At 29.2% G+C, this 15,212-nt stretch overlaps 1 protein-coding gene across 1 annotated transcript in view; it reads left to right on the forward strand.

Moving 5' to 3' along the window:
* Nucleotides 1-1,817: 1,817 nt before the first annotated feature.
* LOC129912047 (MICAL-like protein 1) overlaps nucleotides 1,818-15,212 on the forward strand; it is a 170,303-nt gene continuing 156,908 nt past the window's right edge. The window contains exon 1 of the mRNA XM_055990140.1: nucleotides 1,818-1,918. The gene's annotated coding sequence lies outside the window, so the exon portion shown is untranslated. The remainder of the gene's footprint in view (nucleotides 1,919-15,212) is intronic.

The following is a 15,212-nucleotide window of genomic DNA, read 5'->3' on the forward strand; positions in this document are numbered from 1 at the left end:
TGACTATGTATGTTAAAAGTATGGAAAAAAAACCCCAAATGCCCAAACGTCCTTAGTTTCTAAATCGAAAGGCTAAGACCGTATAGTCTTATTTGAAAAACGGACAAAGCAGTAATGAGTTGTTCTCATCATAGTTGCTTAAAATTCACTTACCTAATATGAAAACATCTTTTGACATCATGGAAGTTAGAAACATGAAACACTTATTTTACCCATGTTGTTGAAGTTTACCTTAAGTTACAGTTTTGAGAGTTTCTTAGTTTTAATTTGGTACCGTTGTCAAAAAACAAGGATTGTTACGATCGATTGTGACGCCACAAGTAATAAAACCTACATTTTTTCCCTGTGCCCATGTTCTGTAACTTTTATCACTGGCGATAAAATTTTTAATGACTTTAAAATCCATTTTATCTCATCAAAATAAAAGAAATTTCGTTCATAGGTAATCATAAGTTCCTAATTCATAGATTCTTAATTTGAACGAAATTTCGCTTTATTTATGCAAGAAAATCGGTTTTAAGGATGTTGAAAAACGTTTATCACCACTGATAAAGTTACAGAACAGTTTGAAATAGTGAAAGAATTTTGAAGAATCGATGAAAAGTTTAGAATTTGAAGGTTTTTATCTTTAAGTCCTGTCGTTATTAATCTGAAATTGATCCTTTTTACTTCTGAACGAGATTTTTGATCTCGCAATATAACTTCTTTTTTATAAAAAAAAATCCAAGAAAATATAACGCACTCCACTTATACCACATATACCGTTACACATCCACATCCCACTAATCCCCTTGCTGGGTTCTAGTTTTCTTACTTGGTTATGCCAAGTTCAAAGCCAAATTTGGATTGATCATCATCTCTCTGCCTCTCGTTGATGTTGTTGTTTGTTTCGCATGTCTCTAAGATGTGAACTGCACATCAAATTGAAAACTTTTATACCAAGTTGAGCAGAAAATTCATGGCCATCAGCAGCAGCAGGCCAAAAACGCAATATTGCCATTGCGCCTTCACCATCAACTTATACATCATGGAGCCATGACTCAGCTGAGTCAGTTCCAAGTTAGTTCATTCGATCAAAGGGGATTTGTTTTGATCGACTGTTTGCTTTTCTATATCAATCTTTTTGCTATGCGCGTACTCACTCACACTTCTTTTTATACTATGATTCTTCTTGGTTGCAACTTGTGTTTGCAAGGAAAAGAGGAGGAGAAGCAAGGACTTGCAACGATCACTACCAATCCATCCAAACACAATATTTCTAGAGTGTATCTATCTTTGAGAATGATCGTGTACCGTCTTTTCGTCCGCTGTTGGATAGGTTTTATTTATTTTTTTTTTATCAACTAAGCCTCATCAAACATAACTTGTTTTGATTTTGTTACCGATTTTGCTACAAATACCGTTTGTTGTTCTACTTGTTTTGAGTTTAAATAAAAAAAATAAAAAAAAAAAACTTCACATACGATCGCATAATATCTTCTCTTCGGTTATCTATCATTTTTTTATTTTTTAAAGATTTGTTGTTGGATTTTTCTACCCATTATAAATACCTTTTAAATATTTTTAATCTTTTTCTATTATTCATTGCAGTTATTATATTTTATCATAAACGTGTGTGAGTGTGTGACTAATTTGTTTTGTATATCTACTTTGCAAAAAAAAAATTGATAAAGAAAATCGCATCATCATATCTTTGGAGTGATTTAAAATATCAGACAAAAAAAGTGTGATAAGAAATTTTAGTTGTATCTTTTAAGATAACAAAGTTTATCTGAGTGAATTTTGCTTGCAAAATAAATTGAGTGAAAATAAAAAACAAATCTGCTAAAATTTTATAAGAAATCTATCAACTGCCAGAAAAGTGCTACTACTGGATAAACTGATATAAAGTCTTTATTGGAATATTTTATTCAAATTGGTAAGTATTTACGTTTGAAACCAATTTTTATATTTTGGGAGATTAATCTCATTACGATATTACATATTATTTATTCAAATATTTAAAAATTAGTTTGGAATTAGTCAGCACACGGGTGCGAATTTAGCAGGACAAAATAAAAAAATTACGATTTTTCAAAAAAGTGGTCACAAAAAAGTCTCTTTATAGGGGTGAAAATGTATTTTTTTTTAAATTGTGAATACAATATTCGAATTCCTCGGAAAATTCTATATCAATTTCATATACAGGGTGTCCCAAAAGTTAACTTCGAAACGAAAACGGTAGATAGGGTAGGTGGTGACAGTTATCAGAAAAATAATAAAAAAAATCGCAGCCATATATTTTGGGAGTTATGGGCATTCGGAAAAAAGTCGAAAAAATGGTCACCCTGTGACGGTTTTTCATGTGACGTGACTACAAATCTTAATTTTTCTCATTTTTTTCTTTTGTTACGGAACCTTGAATAACCCTGCTATCAAATGCATTCAAAAATTTTAACTCAGCTGCATCAGTTTTAAAGAAAATATTACTTTTTTACCCAACTTAGTACTAAAAAATTTTACATGACTCTAATTCAATGAGCCGTAGTGTAAAAAAATGCACTACGATGTTTCGGCCAGTTGCCTTAAAAGTTGGTGTGTTCAATTCTCTTTTCAAAATGGTACAACATTGTTGGGAATATTCCATAAATAGCCGAGATAAATTTTTTTTTCTTAAGAAAAACAATCTTTTTTCGGAAGGTTTTTTCATAATTTTGATAAAAAATGCTCAAAACTATAAAATTGTCATTTTTTTCGTTTTTTTTACTTTTTTGGCTTGTAACTTTTTTAATATTCAGAATATCGAAAAAGCGTTTTTAACTTTAAAGATGCGTAATTTAATTTTTTACGTTTTTTGTTTACACAACTTTTATGTAGGATAAATAGAAATCGAGGTATTTAATAAAAACTAAAATCCTAGATGGCGGCTGAAAGGTGAATTTCACGAGTGCGAAAAATCAGGGTAATGATATTTAGCCTATCGATTGAGCAAAAAAAATTTGGGGTTGGTACGAACTGTTGGGTCAAATTTTAAATGCACTGGACTATTGGTTATTGGGCTTCAGATAGTTTTTGGTGTCTACCGTTCTATTAGTTCTACGGGCTAGTGTCAGAAAATTTTTAAAATTGTTTGGTACTAAGGGCGTATGTTGACTTTGCTTTTTTGTTTTTATACTTAATTTTATTTCCAAATAATAAAGTGGATAGTTAAGGTTAAGTTTAAAAGTGATAGAGAATAAGAATAGCCAATGTTTTAGCAATATTCCCAAAGAGAATTTCCAAAGTTTGCATTTAGGTAATTGCATCTAGAAAATATATAAAAAATTAGTTTGAAAGATTTTTTTATAAATCAAAGAAAATTTTAAAATCTTTTGAATCTTCAATGTTTTAAATTTTTGTGTAGGTTTTCTCAAAATTATATTTATAAGTTAAAAGGATGTGACAGTTTTTCTAGAGATCAACAATTATTTTAAAAATGTTAGAAAATAAAATATTGTAAGACATTTAAGAAAAAACCAAAGAGTAAAAAAAAGACATTTTTGATGTTTTACTGAATAGCTTTTTTTATGTTCTGAGCACTAATTACTTATCTCAGCACGTTCCACTTTAAGATCCAAAAACAAATCCAAGTTTTGATCGTTCATTTCAAATACCTACCTACTTTTACCTTCAAAACATTTGCACTAAAAAAAATAACTTATCAGAAAAACGCAAGGGTCAGTTGGAATTGTGTTTCAACAAACTCAAAAAACGCCCTCAATTTTGTTTAATTTCCAAGAAAAAAAAATCATTTTTATTGATATCTTATCTAAGTGCCACTATAAAATTGAGTGAAACTTCAAACAAACATGCAATTTTATATGTTTTGTTTTTTTTTTTGTTTATTTGTTTGTCTGTCTACGAATTTGAGTTTTGTTTGATATTTATCTTAGATTGTTATCGATATCTTCTTACGGATGTAGTTTTTTCTTTGCAAAGATAATACGTTACCATAAAACCTTTTTTTTTCTTTTTAATTTTATAATTTTGCTCTTGACTCTTCATTGGCACAACAAAACAACAATCTTTGGCAATGACAAGTTATAATCGGACATTTGTTGTTGTTGGTTATACCTATATTATGTTCTTGAGTGTGTAATTGATTTATTAGCTTGTCAATATGTTATCAATTATAAAAATGAGGCTTATTTAAGTGGAAATGATAAAGTAAACGTATTTCGGTGCGTTTTTTTTTTCTATGAATAAATTGATGATTAATTCAAAAAATAGGGGGATGTTTTTGATTCAGTAATTGGAATTCAGAATAAATACAAATTTCAAGGTGTTCTGAATGACAAATTAATTTATTGGTAGAAATTTGGTGATTCCCATTTAATTTGCCAAATTTTCTTCCTCCTTCCTAGTTCTTAAAAAAATTGGCACAATTCTAGTACCTCACTAGAAAAGTACTATTACATTTTATCACACACAATATCATCTACTTTTTTGCATAGTTATTAAAACTTTGTATAATAATGGACAACAATTACCATGTTCCGAAGGAAGTCCATTTACTGACAATATTACTTAATAACGTCCGCTTTATTCTGTAAACTTGGTTGTTCATTAAAAAATTTACATTTATTTCCGTGTATATCTTATTTCCCATCTCACTAAGAATAATGCAAACAGAAAAACAAACAAATAAAAAGAAGATGCGTGCCAACGCCATCATAATGAATTAACTAGAATGATACAGTCTTTTGTTCTCGTTTAGAACAATCAAATCCATTTCATGCTAAGAGCTAAAGGTTGCAAAAAAAGTGAAACAGAGACAAAAAGTGGGAACCTTGCTTAACAACATCAGAATGTAATTTTTTTTGTTGTTAGAACTGAGACTTTTGCTACCAAAGTTCTGTAGCATCACGTTTTTTTTTTTTCTTTAACCAGTATCGGATTTCCTTTGACTTAGAAGAAAAAAAAGGCTTATAACGAAATCCCACATTAGACTTCGACTTTTTAAGGTGCGATATAGTTCAGTAATTTAAATTTAAAGTTCCCCAAAATTACAAAAACAATTTCTGTACTGAGAAGCGTTCCCGAAATTCTAATCCTACTTTAAAATTTTTACCCTTTTAAGGCCTTAAAAATCCTTATTCCAACCCTGGTTGTAGAACCAAGTTTATTTATACAGTTTGAAGTTTGAATTAAATAACACATTATCAATTTTTTAACATTTTTTTTTGTTTTTTTCTTTTTTATTTATGCAATATTTCACAGCTTATTGTTTGACTATAAGAAGGTGATTGTTCGTGTATAGTTTAAAGAACTTTTAATTTTATTTGTCATTCATGCTAAATGACGAGACATTGAAGAGATTAAAAAGTTGAATAGGTTCATTTTGTCATGAAAACATAATAAATTCATTTGTTCTTTTTTTCGATTGAATTTTTTTAACACCTCTAGCAGACAGGTTGCTATTACGTCTAAATCAAGATTAGAAAACCTTTTGTTTATTAGAATCACAAAATTCTAGATTTTTTTTTTTTATTTTTGCAAAGAAAATAAAATCTTTTGTGTTATTTAGTTTTATGTTAATATAGTCGTAGAGGAACTCGGATATAGGTATTATAAATGTGGTTTGACTTGAAAGATATTGATTTCACCAAAATAACAAATAGACTTTCCTAGACTATAATTTATTCGGTTTTTGGTGACTCATTGATATAACAAAATTGTATACATAACAATTCGGTTTGATATTTTTAGAAGTCAAATATTGAACGAAATTTATGTAGGTACCTATTATGCAATAAGAATATTGATACACGTGAATTTGTATTATAATATTATTCGTAAGAATCACACATTTTTTTGTAGTTTTTGCAAAATTCTGAAAAAAAGCATATTATATCGAAATCAAATGAATCAGAAATTTGCTCATGTGTACTTGAAGTTGATGGTCTGTACTGTTTCTCATTTTTGAAAAATCATTAAGTTAAAATTGTAAAATTTAAAAACTTTGTTTTAAAATTAAAATTTTTTTTTATAAATTCTTTTCGATTGTTTCTACAAAATTACATGGTATGTCATATTTTAGAAACTTTAAAAAAAATTTTATTCAAAAAGAAATTGATATTTCGAAAATTATTATCAATTTTTTTTCAAAAAAAAAAAAAAATAAAAAAATATTTTAAGAAAATTGACTTCTTCTATTCAACGCTTTTAATTATTTTTTCTCATAGTAAATTAAATTGATCTGCGTTTTTCTTTTCAAAAAATGTTTAAATAGGCCAATAAAAGCATTGCTTCGAATTTAATAAAAATAACATGCAGTCATGCATCAGACCTTTTGTTTAAAGTATATATACATTTCAGCAAATTCTATATTACGTTAGAAATCAGAAAAACTTTGTTAAAAAACCATGCACAAAAAAAATAATTTTTTAACTTTTTTACAATTTTTTTTTTAGAAATTTTAAATAGGTACAGTACATAGAATCATATAAAATGTTAACAATCATAAAAACGGTTCAAATTTTTAAAACCGAGGTTTTGTTAAAAAAGCTAAAAAAAAAATTACGTACACCAAATTTAATCGAAACTATTAGTGCGTTTTTGTCAAAAATGCAATACCTGATAAAAATTGTACGTGAGATATATTTTCTAATAGGTCAAAAAAAAAAAACATTGCAATAAGGAACTAATACGTTCACGTTTTTTTTCGCAGGAATCGTTCAATGTGTTATGAAAGAAGATAAAACCGAGGAGTGCTATTAAATGAGACTGTGGAAATTGAAGATAGGGGTGCAAAAGTCCCATTTTTGGTTTTATCAATATATCTCGTTAGCACAGCAAAGTTTTGGTTTATTGTTTTTATAACTTTTTGTAGAGCATTCAATTTACTAACAGAATAATGTTTTTGTAAAAACTAAACAAAAAATCCAAATCAAAACAGTGGAAACAAACATAAAAAATTATCAAAAAATTCGATTTTTTGAGTTGTTTTGCTTTTTCGGTTGTATCTTTTTTTTGGGCCAAGATAGGTTTAAGCCTATAAAGAAGATTAAATACCTTTAATAATTCTTTAATTAAGCCAGGTGATATTTGAAACTATTTTTTTTAACGCATTTTTAGTTTTACTCAAGTAAAAAAAGAACAATTTAGGGGAAAGTTCAATTTTCAAAAAAAAAAAAAAAAAAAAAAATACCTGCTCAAAATCAAAAAAAAAAAAAAATATTAAAATACAATGGCAACATTTACAGTTATTCATATGATTGATACTTTCTTCAAAAGCACTATACACTTAATTATAATTTTTAAATTAGGTTATTTCAATCAATTTAAATTTAGTAGACAATTAGTAATTCCGAGAAACTAAAATGTTGAAAAAAGGGGGGCGCGGCAATATGTTGAATTTACTTTAACTACGAGTAGGTACTTTTAAAATATTTCACTCAGAAATTGAATGTGCCCACAGTTAATCCACATTCAAAATCGATGAACGTGTTTCTGAAAAACCAATTCATTAGAAAAGAAGGCGTAGAAGTGGGCGGATTTTTCAAAAGCGTCTCTTAAAATGTTTTATTTACTCATAAAAACAAACACTTAAAAATTCAGCGGAATCGATGCAGTGGCTTCCGAGATACAGATGTTCGTATTTTAAATGTGGGTGACAGTGATTGGATTTTTTTTATTGTAAAAACTTTTTACCTGAGATATAAAAAACTTTATATCTAACAGACAGTCATTGATAGCCAACATAAGCTAGCTTGTTTCACTATTTAGTAAACGATTAAAATAGAGCTAACTTCGAGGGTCACTGTGGTGTATACGTAACTTTTTTTTAAAGATAAAATCATATTACATGGTGTTCTACTCTTTATGGATTAATTGGTCCTGCGAAGGTTTGCATATGGCATGAGCAATAAAAGAACACTTTTGAGTTCATAAAAAAAAATTCTTTCGCCAGAAATCTGTAGGTGCCCTCTATTCTTGCAAAAGCAATTCAATTCACAGTTTTCTTATTTATTTTATCTCATTACATACAAACCCTTGATTATTTTTTTTTTTATTTGTACTTATTCTTTTTTATCCACTTTATCAGGACATGAACAAGTTCACCTTCTCGCCAACACACACATACCTACCTATTGCTACCGCCCACCAATCAATTTCTTGGCGCTCATAATTTCCTCCTTTTTCCTGTTGGAAAATTCAATTTGTCATCCTTAATTGGATTCGCCTTGCATTATTGTTGCCGAACAACGCCTATGGCCAAAAACTTTTTCAAGTTCTTCAACAACAACAACAATAACAACAACATCGCACTTGTTGAATGAACTTTTTATGCAACTTCTTGTAACCATCCAAACAAAATGTAGTTGATAACCTCACCTGTCAAGTATACAACATACCTACCAACCTTACAACAGAAAACTGCTTGGCTTTTGGAATTAAATACGGAGGCGTAAATTCCAACTTGAAACTCCAACAACTTGCTATCTTCTTCAACAAAATTTCATGACACTTTTTTTTAAATATAACCTCAAAAATAAAGCCAAAACAAACAAAAACAACAACAAAACTAAACTCTAACTAGCAAACCAGTTGCTGCATACTGCATCAAGCAACAGAGTATGTCGTCAAGGTAATAATAACTTTGACCGTGTGTGTCGATGTGTCGGTCCGGTCGATCCACGTTCTCACCAAAAAGAATCACGATCTATTTTTGGACGGGTTTTCTGAACTGTTTTCTGTTCTGATGAAGCCGTTTAGAGCTGGAACAGCAAAAACCACGTTTGAATCAGTGAATGACACACTTTTTCACGCTACCACCACCGCCACCGCGCAAGCAATGACGTAATTGAGAGCGAAAATCAAATTTATAATTGAATTGCTGATATTTTTTAATACCAAGAATGGCAAACGCAGAGTGCGAATGTTAAATAGTGCGACTATATGTGACAAGGTGAAGCCATCTTTTCCGCATGTCATTCTCAATTTATTTATCTTAATTATTCGTTTAGTTTTTTTTTTGTTCATGCAGAAAGAGAGAAAGAGGAGGGGCAGATGAGGGTTGGTTCATGATACTGAACCAAGGAAGGTCAAGACATCATCATCATCAGCAAAGTCAAACGCGACCGCGGAAATGTTTTTTTTTTCTTTTTTTCTTTTTTTGCTTTGTTTTACTCTATTCAAAAACTTCATGTTTAAGTTCCAGTTCAGCAAGCAAAATGGTGCAAAATGAACTTGGTGGACAATTTTTTTTAATTATTATTGTGAGAAGGTTATATTGCCGGTTTGCCAATTTTGTGCTAATTGTGCCAATTTGAATTGACTAAATGTTGCTATAGTGTGAAAAGTGTTTATTTTTTTTTGTTCTTTCTTTTTTTTTTCAGAATTAATTAAGTTGATTAATACGGTTTTTTTTTTTTGCGAAATTCGGCAAGATGTGAGTTGATAGTAATTTATGATAAAAATTACCTACGTTAACTATTTCTTAATTTGTTGATTTGATAATAAATTTATTAATAAATATCGTTTTTATATCTTTTCAAATAAAGAAATAAATTGGTTGAAATTATATTATTGTAAAAGTGGGTAAGTAAGCATAGTCACAAAAAAAAAAATAAAAATATAAAATGCTTGCATAATTATGTTTTGAGCTTCTAAAATGAAGTCAGTATAAATATTCTATAAGAACATAGCGATCTGCTATTTTTTATGCAAACATTTTTACTTGCTATAAATTTCAAGAATTGGTTTCGCTTCGAAACAAATATTTCGAGATGTTAATCATAAGAAACATTACAATAATGCAGAAGTGTAGAAAAGTGGTTTTTGTCATACCGTACTTCACTGTAGCACAGTGAAACAGAAATGGTTATTTCATGATATTAATTAATAAAGAAGAAGTTTGCAACTACATACATGTGCAAATTGGAAGTGGAATCATTTAGTAAGTTTTGACTGAATAACCGAAGAAACAAGTTTTAAAAAAACACGTTTTTTGACCGTTTTTAACCGATTTTCATCGTTTTTTATTATTACCTTTTTTTCTTTAAAGATACAGGAATAAAGTATATGGAGTAATGTTTCAATCAATGTTTCGTAAATACAATTTTGAGATAACGGTAAAATAAAATTTTAGAATTCAACAGGTTATAACTTTTGACCAAGATCAGATAGAAATTTTATTAAACTTTTATGAGCATCCTGATACAACTACCTTTCATTTGGTATATAAAACATAGCGGTAGACTAACTACAAGCTACACAATGTCAAATCAAGAAACTTGCGAAAAACCTCAAAACACCAGTGGAGATCTGTTGCCCCGCGAACAGCCACCAGTGTGGGAAGTACCGTAATCTCAGTCTGGAAATTCGACATAGTTGACTTTAAAAAATTCTAACTTCTCTTGTAGGCATCTTTGAAATGAGATTGATACGTCATATGAAAATTGAAATAATAAGCTTTCACATGGTATATATTTTGTATAGGTTGTCAAACAAAAAAATTGATTCCATAGCCTGAGAACATAAAAATAAATGTTTTTTTTTTGCTTTTGTTTTAATGAAATTTACTCGAGTTCAAAAAATTCTAGCTCTTTTTATAGATGCCTAATAGACATGATCGGTATATATATTTTGAGCTGAAGCAATAAGCTTTCATGTGGTATAAAATTTATTATAGGTTGTTATATCAGAAAAATGAATTTTTGGGTGATGGAAATGATTTTTTCACTTTTTTCATAAGAAATGATTGTTTTAATAAAATATTTTAATACTTTTTGCGCATTGTAAAAATTTAAAAATGGTTTTATTGTTTAGAAGAAATATTTGGCTTTTTAATGGTATAATTTTTTTTGTAAGCTTTTAAAATAAAAAAATTAATATAATGAGAAAAGAAAAGATGTAATTTTTTTTAGCTTTTTCTTGTAAATTATGATTGTTTAAAATAAAAAAAACGCTGCAATTGACTCATTTTAAAAGCACACAACCTGTATTCTTACGACGCTATCACGTAAAATCATCGTCCGTAAACCGGCTTTACAGACAACCTCTTTTTTTATTAAAAATGGCGGCTCCAAAATGTTGTTCAGAATAAGCTTTTAAGTAGAATTTTATATATAAAAGTGTACAAGTGAAAAATTTAGCCAAAATATTAAAAAGATGTTTGATCTTGGATTTATGAATGTAGGTATAATTTATAGCTGATGATACTATTCAAAAATTTTGAAAATATGGTCTAAAAAGTACAAAATTAGTAGAATATATTTTTAGATATTTAAAAAAACTGTTTTCTACTTGTTTGACTTTAAAAAATTGGCCATTTTAGTTTTATATTGTTGCCAACTGCTTTAAGGTAAAAATTAAAATAATATGTAATTAATATAAACTACTCGTATTTTCAAATAAATTTTGAAAGAACTATTGCTTCCTAAATTACAGACACTTATTTAAGAATGGTCTTCAATTAAAGCTTTCGCTAGAAACCTTGGCCTTTCACTTTCTATTCAGATAGGTAAAAATAAAAATTAATAGGTAATACCTAGGTATAAACAAATATAGAATTCCCAATAATATACATCGCCGATACTCTTGAGGCTGAAACTAATAACAATAACAAATAAACAAAATAAAAAACTTGATTAACTGGGTCAACAAACGAATTTCAATTCCCAAACAAAAATCCAAAACAAAATAAAACAATCCAACACCCACCATACACCATACACAATCATCGCAACTATACCTATATCTATAAGTCTTGCAAAAAAAAAAACCTTTACAATTCTGACCTCATGGGTCAAATCCCATGCCAGACACGACTGACTAAACAGACAAGAAAAAGTGAAAAAAAAAAAACAAAAAAAATATATAAACACAATCGAAGGATAGAATAATTCCACACCGATTCAAGTCACTGGCCCCAACCCAGAGCTCAATTAGCTCAGTCAACAACTATAGCCAAGAGTTGAGTTGGTTTTGAACACTGAGCAGGGTGTAAGTCGACGACGCGAAGATAGTATTTTTTTTTTTTTTTTTAACCCCTCTTTCGAACAGACTGCACGACTAGAATATGTCTGTCTTTGTATATACCAGCTATACAAGTATATAACCAGATCCACATGTGCATCCGAAAGAGTGCATAAATAATCCAATTTAATTCGATTCGTCTGTGCGAACATGTTTGCTCAACAAGGCTTAAGAAAAAAGTTTAACAAAAAAAACAAAAAAATATTAAAAAATATAAAAAAAGAAGCAACTATCTGGTCTCCTGGTCTAGTAACCAATAATTTTCTGACGGCTCTTGGCTCGGTTATAAAAATGATGCGTGATGATTCTAAATACTCTTGTTCAGAATCTCGCCAAGAGAAAAGAAGATGCTCCATTATAAAACCATTCACATGTCTAAGTTAGAAGATAACCGGACAACGAAATGTATCTGCAACATGTTTATAAACATCAGGTGAATCCAGTGCTGGATTTATTACTTTCCATCTTTTCTTTCAAATTCTAAATGAAAACCTTTCACATAGCGGCCTTTGGTCCGGTCCTGAATGAATCTTATTTGTGTCTAACAAGTTTGTTGGCGGCTTGATGTAGCATAATTCAAGCTTTAGTGGTGGTCCAAGTTGAGAATTCTTCTTTTAATTTCGGGCTTCGTTCTCGAATATACCTTTTTTTGTTTTTATTTTACTTTTTTCTCACTTTTCTTGGTTCAAACGCCTCGCCTTCGTTTTTGAAAACATTAAAGACAAAGTTGCATGAAAAGTAGCTTTAGGACCTTTGTGCGGCTTATTATGGATTCAGTTCGACCGAAATAATCACAAAAAGAAAAAAAAAAAAATTAACCTCAGTTAGGTATTTTAATTTATGTCCTTCATTGGACTGGACCACATCGAAGATGCTGGCGAGGATGCTGCTGCTGCAGATTCATCGCCGCCGCCATGCGTCGTCTTCATCTTCCTTTTTCAGACTTTATGTTCTTATTCAATAAGTGCTTTTGGATACGATGTGATTTTTTTTATTTGATTTTTTTTTTTTGGTAAAAGATTTTCGGGTGAAATGGCGGTGTTTCTTTTTGAAATTGAAATTTTTCTTCATTTAACTGACTTTGATTTTTTTTTTTTGTCGTTTCAAACTTATTTGGCTTTTATTGGCTTCTCAGGTTCTCGTATTACCAAAGAGGTGACCAAGGCAATAGTCCGAACGAAGAACTCCGCAAAGGAATACACTTTTGTGATGAAGGTGGAGTTGAATCGATGAAGAAGAGGATGCAAAGAGAAAGAAGATTTGTAATCTTATTTTTGGGTCTTATGCTTGAATTGATTGTGTGTTGCTTTTTCGATGTATCTTCGTACTAAATGCATCTTTTTGGGGATAAAATTCTTGGAATTGGGATTTTTTATTTATTTTTGTCGAATAAACTTTTATATTGAAGTTTTTTTTTTTTTTTTGTTTGTTGTTATATAAAGAAGAAAAACATCAGTGTGGATCATTGGAAATGGAGATAATTTGTTGAATTATATAAGAATAACAACATTCGATTGGTTCATTGGCCTCAAGGCGATTAGTGATGGTGGTTTCAATTTAAGAATAATAAATTTCAACTTTTTAATACCTTTGTAGAGGAGTTTTTTTTTTTTTTTGATGTAAAAATGACCAGATGAAGTTTTGCTAATAGTATTTTTTTGGGGATTTTTATTGGGGCTTGCGGATTATAAGTCTGAGCCTTGCAAGCAATTTTTTTTTTTCTTAAAGAAGTCTTATTATAAAAGGTGTCAGTTATAAATTTAATTTATTTATGATTTTTTAAGAAGTGAACATTTCGATCAGGAGTGCGGGTGAACTTAGATAGGATTTTGATTGCAAGTCATATTCAAGGTTCAAAAAATTTTAAGATTTTATTAACTATAGAAACTACATAGTTTCGGTGTTAAACCCTAAAATTTGAAAAAAAAAAACTGTAAAAATCGGCTTAGTTACGAGGCCCGTAACCCCCGCGGGGTTCGTTTGCCCATGATATAACCAGAATATCTGTGTTTTTTTTCTAGAATATAATAATGTACCTACTAGATTTTTTTTTTGTATAAATATTTGATTGCATGCATTGATTGTTATGCATTCATAAAAATAATTAAACATGGCATTACGATGATAAAGAATGTGAAAAAAGTCCCGTCAGGATGTCTGTCGATCTGTATAAGGAGGGGATACATATAGCTACTCTAGGTCACAAAAAAAAATCTGATTCGGATGAAATCTTCAAAAAATTTTGGTTGAAAAAAATCTTCAGAGTAGGTACAATATCCCCAAGAAAAAAAAAATGTTTGTTTCAATATCTCCACGATCTCCGAAAATCTCCACATACCCAAGAATTTTTTTTTTAACGGACAAAAATAATAGTAACAAAAAACATAATTCGATTATTTCATTGAACTATTTTACTTAGAAATCTTATTAAAATTAATAAATAATGCATGTTTTGAAAACTGTAATTTATTTTTATTAATATAAATATTTTGTAATTGACAAATTTAACAATTAGATTCAATCAAAAACAGGCGGTAAAAAATTTTTTTTTTTTTTTTGAGATGGTACGGTTATCATTTTCACTCTTATTATGGTCTTAGATAGTTTAATTGAAATGCAAACACATTGGGGGGCATTAGGAATTTTCTTTTCGGGATTATCAGTTTTGGCCATTCATCACTAACCCCACAAGAAGCTACAGCCTAAATGGATGGACCGATTTACTCCAAACTTTGTATGTATCAGTTTTTAACTGTTGACAGAGGAGGAAAAGTTTAATTCTCTCTAAAACGGCTCCTACGATTTTGATTTCAAAATTCAAGTAATATTTCTTAGACAATTTTTATCTTTTAATGAAAAATTTTGTTTTTTTCAAGAATCGTTACTAATGGTACCTCCTATAGAACCGTTTTTAAATGTCTGTCTGTCTCCCAAATAACTTGTTTAAACCTTACAAATTTTATGCAAAAGCATTTATGTAGCTGAAATATAAATAAAAAACAAAATTTTGAAAAACTTAATTTTTGGATTAAAAAAAAAAATTTGAATTTTTTTTTTTAAATCAAATTTTCGAAAATTTGACATTGATTTTTCATTTTTATTTCAGTTTTAGGTGTTGATTAGTAGTTATATTTTAATTTTTTTTCTTTTTCATTTTTTTTTTTTCTAAAAATGCATCTTAATAAAATGTGCGAAAGTCTTAGGGTCAAAAT

Source organism: Episyrphus balteatus, chromosome 2, assembly GCF_945859705.1.
Source record: "Episyrphus balteatus chromosome 2, idEpiBalt1.1, whole genome shotgun sequence".
NCBI classification, from domain to species: Eukaryota; Metazoa; Arthropoda; class Insecta; order Diptera; family Syrphidae; genus Episyrphus; species Episyrphus balteatus.